Here is a 9617-nt window from a genome sequence, read left to right on the forward strand (position 1 = left end):
CGAGGTGAAGGGAGGTGGATCTTGCATAGGTGACGAGCAATGCCCTCGCTTTTGTGAACCGGTTCGCTTCTAAGTTGGTAAATAAAACAGTAACGGAAAAAAGACTTCAAAGTTGAAAAGATTTATGGAGAACTATAAAAAACAACTTTTGTTATCCCTATCGATGAGGATGTGCGTGATAATTAATCTATCTTCCCCAGTAAGTCGCCTTTTATTGCGCTATAAGCGACAATGGTACATCTCTATGGGCCCATGTAATCTACAATCTCATCCGCGCATCCACTACAGGAAAAATTATCAAAAAAGTCCTAAACCTATTGTAATTATGCCAATTTAATCCTAATTTTTATTTTGGTCAATTTAGTCCTAAACCTTTTACAACCGTGTCAATTCGGTCTATCCAACCAAATTTGGCTGGCTGGCAATGACGTGGACGCCCGGTCGAGGCGGCCATTCGGTGACATAATATTTTTTTTAAATATTTTAATTTTTAAATTTTCTTTCTTTCAAATTTTTTTCTTCGCTCTCCATCTTCTTATCGTGCAGCAAACAACTTTGGCACTCTATAACTTAATCTTGTCCTATGAGGTCCATCACGAGCGGCTTGGAAAAATACCAATGTTCCGATAGTGAACGTGAAATCCACCTCGCTAGGGGTCAGGTGAGACTCGCCCTCGTAGTGGCTAGGTTTTGGCTCACCATGCCAGCCCGGATCCGGCAAAGTCTTAGCCTATCTCACCCAGCCATCGTCGGATGAGGCGGGCCCATACCTCGTTCGACGACGATGAGGTCAAGCCTCACCATGGTTGGGCAAGGCTCGATCTCGCCAGATTTGAGCTAGTGAGGTCTGGCCTCCCGTGGCCTCGGCGAGGTGAGCCTCGCCCGGCCATGGCGAGGCTCACCTAGCCGGTGGGCGGCGAGGCGAGCTTCACCCGAGGTGGGTCGTCGGCCAAAGGAAGAAGATGAAGGGCCGGAGGAAGAAGACGAAGGGTTGGCCAGAGGAAGAAGATGAAGAGGGAAAGGAAAAAAAAGAATAAATAATAAAAAAAAAAAATAATTAAAATAATGTGTCATCGAAAGGCCGGTGCTGGTCAGTGTCCACATCAGCACCGGCCAGCCAAATTTGATAGGATGGACTGAATTGACATAATTACAAAAGATTTATGATTAAATCGTAAAAAAAAATGGTTTAGGACTGAAATGTCACAATTGCAATAGGTTTAAGACTTTTTTGATAATTTTCCCTCCACTAGAATATGACGGGCTTATTAAAAAAAACTCACGTACATGTGTGATTCTTGAAATATGTTTGAGATGGAAAGGTTTCCAATCTATATTAAGACCCTTTTGTAGTTTAACATTTATTTTTTGGACCCACTCGAACCAGTTTCTATAGTTTTAGACAATTCATTTAGGACCCGGTTCATTAAAAATCTGAGTTGCAACCCCACGCAAGGAACCATTAAACTGCGGACTCCGAAGGACATTTCCAGAAATGTCGTCGAACACGACATGTTTTGCAAGCAACTCATCTAGGCAATCCTGCTCGAATCCTGTGTAAAAGTGAAATTGCCTAATGTGCCCTTGACTCCTTCTAGGGTCACTAGCAAAATCACCAAATAGAAGTGGCTTTCTCTCCTCAGATCCTTTTGGACATTACGTGGCTTTCCAATCGTTTCCTTGGTCCACTCAACTTCCTCAATATCACCATCAAGTATGACAAAGATTCAACTTAGCCATTGATCCTGGTCTGCTCTGCACAGCATCTCCAGTTTCTGGATTTAGCAAAGCAACTTGAATGGTCGTTCCTTGATCTCTCTGAACCTTTGTCTCAGTGAATAAGGGTGGGGGCACGCTGGTCATGAAATGGAGTTTGAAAGGATTTTGCAGTTTAACCTATCAATTTCGAACATCTTAGCGACAACCACGACAATTTTGTTGATCTTGAGCAAGACTGGAAATTAACTGGTTCTTAGACCGTTTGCGAGAATTTAATGTCCGAATCCTTATCTCTTTTTCCGCACTCTCAATGACCGAACATCCGAACTTATAATTAACTAGTTCTCGTGCGGTTCACACAATCTAAAGTTTTTCTTCTTTGATTGATCTCATCGTTAGGAAAGGGATGCACGAACAAAGCCACAACCCCTTCCTAATCTGAAAATGACAGTAGGGATTCTAAGCATACGACATTAGGCAGAAATGGAATGAATCTACCAATGCGTGAGAATAGGAACTTAGAATTTTCAGGAAGAGAGAGAGAGTTTCAATGGTTTGTGCATGCGTAGACATGGAAGCAAGCGAAAGAGAGTGGTTGTTGCCTCAATGAATCAAAGCAGAAGCAGAGTCCCGTGAAATTTCTCGCACAGCGCCATGGCTGAAGACGTACAAGCGGTCGCACTATATAGATTATTGATTGCAAGGAAAATGTGCAAATTGGCAAAAGCGGCACTGAAGACTAAGTCCCAGACGATACTCACGGACGAAGGAACTTGCAAGAAAAGAGACGGCGGCGGACGACGGACTGAAACTCGCGACAAGTGACGAGGATTGGGCAAGGACCGGGCTCAAAGTGGCCGCGGATCAGGCGAAAGCAGCAGCGGAGAAGAATACGTGAAACATTGAAGTAAGCAACAAAAGTACGCAAGACGACTTTGAACTTTTGAACCGTTGCGTTAGCAGCTCCTACTCCTATGGCGGGGACCAAAATGATGGAAGCAAGCCAAAAGAAGAGTCTCCGTCCGTTTACCGAATCAGAACTCGAGTGCATTTTTCCGAATTGCTATTACCAATCGCTAGAATTTAGTTTTTATAAGTAGATCCCTCAAACTTGTAGGTCGATTTTTGATCGGATCAAAAACGGGTCCGATTCAAATTAGCCAATTTTAACCTTGTTTACGCAAACAAAAAATTATTGCAACTCCTACCTGACCTGATTCGGACCTAGCTCATACCTGACTTAACTCGAGTTTCGGTTTTTTAGCAATTTTTCTCCTTAAATTGGTACCTCTGAAGAATGGGCGACTCCTTGGGCCGACTCCCCAAGTCGGTGAGGGCGCTCGTTGTCGGGTCATGGCTATGACTTGGCGTTTGTACATGAGCAAGGTGAAGACGTGAGCGAGCAACGCGCTGAAGGACAAGAATTTGCGGGTTGTGTCATGGGAGCTTGAACATGGCGATGAGGTGAAGGGAGATGGATCTTGCTCAGGTGACGAGTAATGCCCTCGCTCTTGTGAGCCGGTTGACTTCCAAGCAAATTAACTGAATAAAAAGACGTTTGTAAACAAATCAATAATGAAAAAAAAGCCTAAAAATAAAAGAAAAAAACTTTGGAGAACTATAAAAGCAAATTTTAGTATCCCTACGATGAGGATGTCCGCGATAATTAATTTTATCTCAACGAGTCACCTTTTATTGTGCTATAAGCAATGATGGTAAATCTCTACGGGACCATATGTAGTTTAACATTTATTTTTTGAACCCAATCCATCCTGTTTTTGAAATTTTAGACAACCCATTTACGGCACGATCCACTAAAAATATGAGTTACAAAATGGTCCGAGAGACGACGTCTCAGGTCGATCTCACTTCTAAAATGGCAGAACTTTTGAATTTTGGACCGGAAACTTTTGACAAACTCTCCATTAGTTTGGCCAAATACACAAATAGCACCAAGTTCTACCCTTGTGAAAAATTTAGTCACACCTTCCAAATGTACTGAAAAGATTGCTCAAAATTTTATCACCGTGACAAAACTCCCAATAATCTAGTACTCGATCCATTCTTGAGTCCAACACACATTGTCAACCCTTCAAATACAATCCACTTTCATCTCTAACATCAATTTAATTGTGTCTCCTCAATACTTGAATTACATTATTTTTTGCTAAACAAACGCTAAATAATTCTTTCTCTGCCTAAAACAGTGCTCCAAGATTTATTTCTTTCCCTTCAGAATAGGACCTTTTTGGTTAATCATTTTGAATTTTCCAATTGTAGTTCACAATACTTTCGAAGCTATTCTTGTTTCGCAGGCCAAATGTTGTGCATTTTTCTTTTGAATGGTCGTGTTAAAGCTGTCACGTACCGGAAATACAAATGAAATGTAGAGTACGAATATTGTTATGTTTCCATCCATCTTTCTACCTTTTTTTTTTAGAATTTTGTTCTTAAGAGGTTACAAAATTATCAACTAATAATAAGTGTAATTTTAAAAAATGAAATGCAGGTTCAAGTAATAGTATTTGAAATGAAAAAAAAAAAAAAACTAACAAGGGAAAAAATGTTGGTGACTTTGCCAAATCTTGGTAAATCCCAAAGCCTTTTGGTAGATCGGAAACAAATTGCCTATTCAAGTTACTATTTTGACTAGTAAGATTAATTCGGTTTTGAAAGTAACTGTATACTGAATTTGATGTTGATGAAGTCGGTAACTAGTAGCACGCTGGCGAATTCGTTACAATGCGGTAAATTATTGACTTCTGTTTTTGCCCACTTGTAAAATATAAAAGAAGTTGGTAACTTATTAATTGACGTCGATAAAACTTGAAAGAATCCAATAACTTACTCACCCTAGCTGTAAAAATTGAAAGAGCCAATTAATTTAACTTTAGTAAATTTGACTAGATTAATGGAAATCCATTCTTTTCCAGGTTAGAATTATTTGGCATTATTCGCGATTTTGAGTATGGTGAGATACAAAGATGCTTATCTGGAGACCGGATGTGTTCAATTATTTAACATTATTCGTGAGGCACAATTATAGAGAAAACTCTCTCTCAAGTCTTGTTTATGAGAGAAACTTAACGAATAAACCACTATTAGAACCATAGCAAGTCCAAATTAATGGTGGTTTAAGCCTTATAATGTAATATACATTAGATAATCAAATACACAGAAAATGGGCCTAAAGATGCTCTCAAAACGGCCTAAAGATGCTCTCATGGCCGAGTGACAAAACTCGAGCAGCAAGGCTTTGCCCTTTTTTTAAACTAAAATTTTTACCTTTTTTGATTCTAATGATTATCCTTTTTTTCCTTTTTATCCTATATTCGTTTCATAGAAGATTTTGCTATCCATTTTTCTTTTAATTTTCAATTTTTTCTGATGAGGTGCTTGGTAGATTCCATATCGGCACCATGTGTCTTAAGAAAGTTACAGAAAAAACACTATTTCCACATTTTCCGTTAGTTAGATTAGACGGAGTTAAGTGAGTGATTTGATTGAACCAATATAATAAAATTTAAGATTTACATGCATTTTTTGATAAGTGTAAGACTTGTGGTGCACATTTTCGATAATGTTTTTGCACATGTACCTGTAACATAGAGAATCAATGCCTTCTTACTAATAGATCAGATGAGTCTACATAGGATCGATACAATATAATGGATTACGTCTATTGAGTGAGTGTGATCCTGGACCACATAATAAACTAAATAGATTTCCACATACGCTCCTGCATCCATCATTTTTATTAAACTTTCAATTTTCGCGAAGAAGTTGATTGGTTTTATGTCGCTGTGATCAAATTAGCTGTGGTGCCTGCCTTCTTCTCTATCATTTTTTTTTTTTGGGTAAGGTTCTTCTCTATCATTTTCATGTCTTCAATTGTCAACTAACTTGAAAATTGAGTTGCGTACTTGGAAAACTTCTGGGTCATGACAAGCTTTAAAGACCGCTTGGGAGGATGAGATGTGTGGCATCTTTGACTTGAAGAGTTCCCCAGAAGAAAATTGAGTTTCCTCCATTAGTCCTGAGCATGTGCATGTGGACTTGGTTGGTGTTGACGTTGGAGGTACATGGAAGCCAAAGGTTTCGTTTGTTTCACGAAAAAATGTCACATTTTTGAAAAATATTTTTCGAAATATCAATTTCCAAAGAAATGACAATATTTTCTGGTGGAGATCTGAAAATGAATTGAAAAATATTTTCCATCACTTGGCAAGAAAAACATTTCAATTTTTTTTATCTCGATTTATTTTAATATTATTTATTTATTTTATTTTTTCTTCTTTTTCTTTTTTTCCCCCATAGTCTCCGGACTTCATCGACCGGCCAAAGGGAGGCCCGGTGACGGCCAACCTTAACGCCCTTGGGCGAGGCTCGAGCTCACTAAACAAATACTAAAAATACCAATTTATGTGATATTTCTTGGCAAAAAACACATATACTAAAAATTAACTACATCATATGTTAGTTATTTCTCTCATTATTCTTGAGAAATGACACTTGGGAACGAATTTTTCCTTTAAAGCTTCGGTAGATCACCAGTAACTTTTTTTTTTTGGTCGAATTTGCTAGTGATAAATTTTTTTTTTATCAATTTATAACATTCATCTTTCTCTTGAGGACGAGTTCTAGGTCAACTAAACGGCGATAGTCAGGTGTTCCGTAGAATTGGCCCCCAATAGACTTGGCTTTGCCCATGGCTATTTAGTGGAATAGGCCCTACCGTGATAATCAATGAAAAGGGTAATTCTTGGAGAGTGGCCGAAGGAAATCTAGCCGAAGAGCAGTTAAGGGACGATGCTATAAATTCCACTATGACGTAGGCCATGCGAAGATTACTCAATAGATATAATGAGTAATTCTTGACTGACTTGGCTAGTCTCTGTCAAGAAAATAATGAATCTATCGATCGGTTTATTGCTCAATTTAAGAAGGCTAGAAATCGATGCCTCATTTCACTTTTAGAAAAAGAATCATGAATCGAGCTTTCGATGGATTGAAATTCAATCTTAGATAAAAATTCGAAGGCCAAGACTTTGCCGATTTATTTCAATAGGCAACGAGAGTGTCTAAGTATGAGCAATTATTTAAAGACACAAATAAAGGGCCACATGAATACTTCATACAAATTTAATAGCTGTGGCATAAGTGGTGCTCGAAAAGTTTCGTGTTTGTTGATCCTTAAAGTTTGCCAAAATAAGAGAAAAAGCAATGGCTGAGGCTAAAAGTACACAATTTTGTTAGCAAATTGGACGAAAGGTCCCACTTATTTTGGAAAGATGGCCTCATTAAACTAACCGAAGGCCAAGTAATTCCAAGTAAAAAAGATTTTGTTAACAAAAAATATTGCAATTGGCACCCTTCTTGGAGCCGTAATGCGGTTATTGCATTGTTTTCATAAAAAAGTGTGGCAATTCGGCAATGAAAAATCAAATTGCCGACGACAAGATGGCATATGATGACCCTTGATTATTTAATTTAAAAGAACCGAATGATCGATAAATCAATCAATTCTTTTAAAATGGAGCATATGTTAACACCCACGAATGTCTAACTTTTGGTTGTTATTGCCAAGTATCAAACTTAGTTGATGGGAGCAGAGTTTGGTCATCGATGAATAAGAACAATCAACAACTTGAAGGACATCAAATGCAGATTCACAAAAAATAGAAGGAAAGACAAACTTCGATCATATTTCTCTTCCGATAAACTCAATCAAACCCTTAAAACAAATTAGACGTGAATTTGCGCAAGAAAAATGAAAAGAAAATAATTCCAAATCAGCAACTCTTAAAAGGATAGTAACACATAATTGAATAAATGACGGAATTACTAAGTTACAAAAAAAAAATTTATATTAGAGAAATTGGTCTAAGAATAATTGCACATCATTGATAAGCGCCAACCTTCTATATACATGGAAAATTTTCCAAAAAAATCATAAATCTGTTGGAGGCGGCCAATTCAGCTCTACACCCTTCAATTGTTCCAATTTAATTCTAAATCTTTTTTGACATTTTTTCAATTCAGTATTAAATATTTCAATTATGCTAATTTAATCTTAAAAGTTTTGAGGATTTGCCAATTTAGTCTTAAAACTTTTAACGAGTTGCTAATGTAGTTCTTCCAACTAATTTTTGCCAAAAATTGATGACATGGTGATTTTCAGCCCCTGAAGAGTGCCGATGCTACATAGGTGACAACAAGCTCTAAAGAACACGAGAGGCGGATAAGACATGTCACACCTTTGACTTGAAGTGATCCTCAGCAGGAACGTATAACCCATGGCCACTGGCAGGTATCCCCTGAACCTAGCAATATATTAAACTGAATTTTGATCATTAAATTTCGTGAAATCTATTATTTGTCAATGGTCCATATTCAATTTACTTTCTAGGCTTGTCATGACCCACGGCGCACCATAAAAATGAAACGTCCCTCATTTGTGTAAAAAGAGAAAAAAAGAAGAAGAAAGAAACAGTAAAAAAAATCAATAATTAATTAATTCGGAAATTTGTTTAGGAATTAAAAAATTGTCCACGTCAATGATACCCAGCGAAAATTAGCTGAAATGACTAAATTGATAATTCATTAAAAAGGTTTAGGACTAGCTTGGCAAATCATTAAAATGTATAAGATTAAATTGATACAAGTGAATGGGAAATTGGTAAGTAGTCAAAAGGTTAATAATTGAATTGGTAAAATTAAAAGGTTTAAGGCTGAATTGGCGGTTTAGGGCTTTTTGGACAAATTTGCCCAAATTACACAAGAGTCCCGACGTGATGAAGCAGACATTTAAACATTCAACATACTAATCTTAGAGCAAAGTAAGAAACGAGCTAAAATCCTTACATGTAGCCCATGATATTTTTGACTTGGGGAATCAAACTAACCCATTAGTCAAAATTGCACTGCAGAATTTGAAAATAAACGGAAGGTTATTTTCGTTGTAAGTCTTTAAAAGAATGTAACGAGGAAATGATAGTATGTTGGTTGATCAGTAAAATTTAGAAAATTTGTTTGGCACCTCCCCTGACCATATATAGACTTCGTTGCCCGAGGAACATCACCAAGCCAATAATTTTTTTTTATTTTATAAAAAAGTGAGGAAAATGAAAAAGAACGGACTATTTTTATTTAAATATTATCTAATATGTAGGATGATCGAAGATGACTAAATTGTCATGTTAGCAATTTCATTCGAGATTTGGCCGGCGCAATTTGATTGCGCATTCACTTAAATATTTTAGACTATATCAGTTCAATTAAAATGATTAAGATCGAATTCAAATTTGCACAATATTTTTGAGATCGAAAATACAAGTCTTCTCCAAGCAACTTTTGCACATGGACCCTGAACATATAAAATCCATGCATTATGACAAGTAAATCAGGTGATTCTACATAGAATCCGCACGATACAACCGATCACATCCATTGAGGACATGAGATTTCGGGGATCGGACAATAAATAGAACAGATTTCCATGTACAAACCGGCGTTTTCGGCTCGATCACATCGACAGCTGTGGTGCCTGCCTTCTTTTCTAGCATTTTAATGTCCTTAATTCTTAACTAAATGGAAATGGTTTGCATGCTTTTCTTCGGAAAATTTCAGGGTCACCACATGGGAGGATAAGAAGTGTTGCGCATTTGAGTTGAGACGGTCCCTGCAGAAACGTATAACCCACGGTCGCGCCAAATATTCCATGGATCTAGTCAACGGTGGTAATAACGGTCCCGTGGGACTGGCCCCAGCAGACTTGACTGTGCCCATGATTGTTTCATGGAGTTGACTTTAACCGTGACAATCACTCCAAAGGGGAAGACCCTGCATGTATAAATTAAGTACGCGACCCTCGTTAAGTTTGCATATGGTGAAGCAGA

This window comes from Rhodamnia argentea, chromosome 4, assembly GCF_020921035.1.
Source record: "Rhodamnia argentea isolate NSW1041297 chromosome 4, ASM2092103v1, whole genome shotgun sequence".
Classification (NCBI taxonomy): Eukaryota; Viridiplantae; Streptophyta; class Magnoliopsida; order Myrtales; family Myrtaceae; genus Rhodamnia; species Rhodamnia argentea.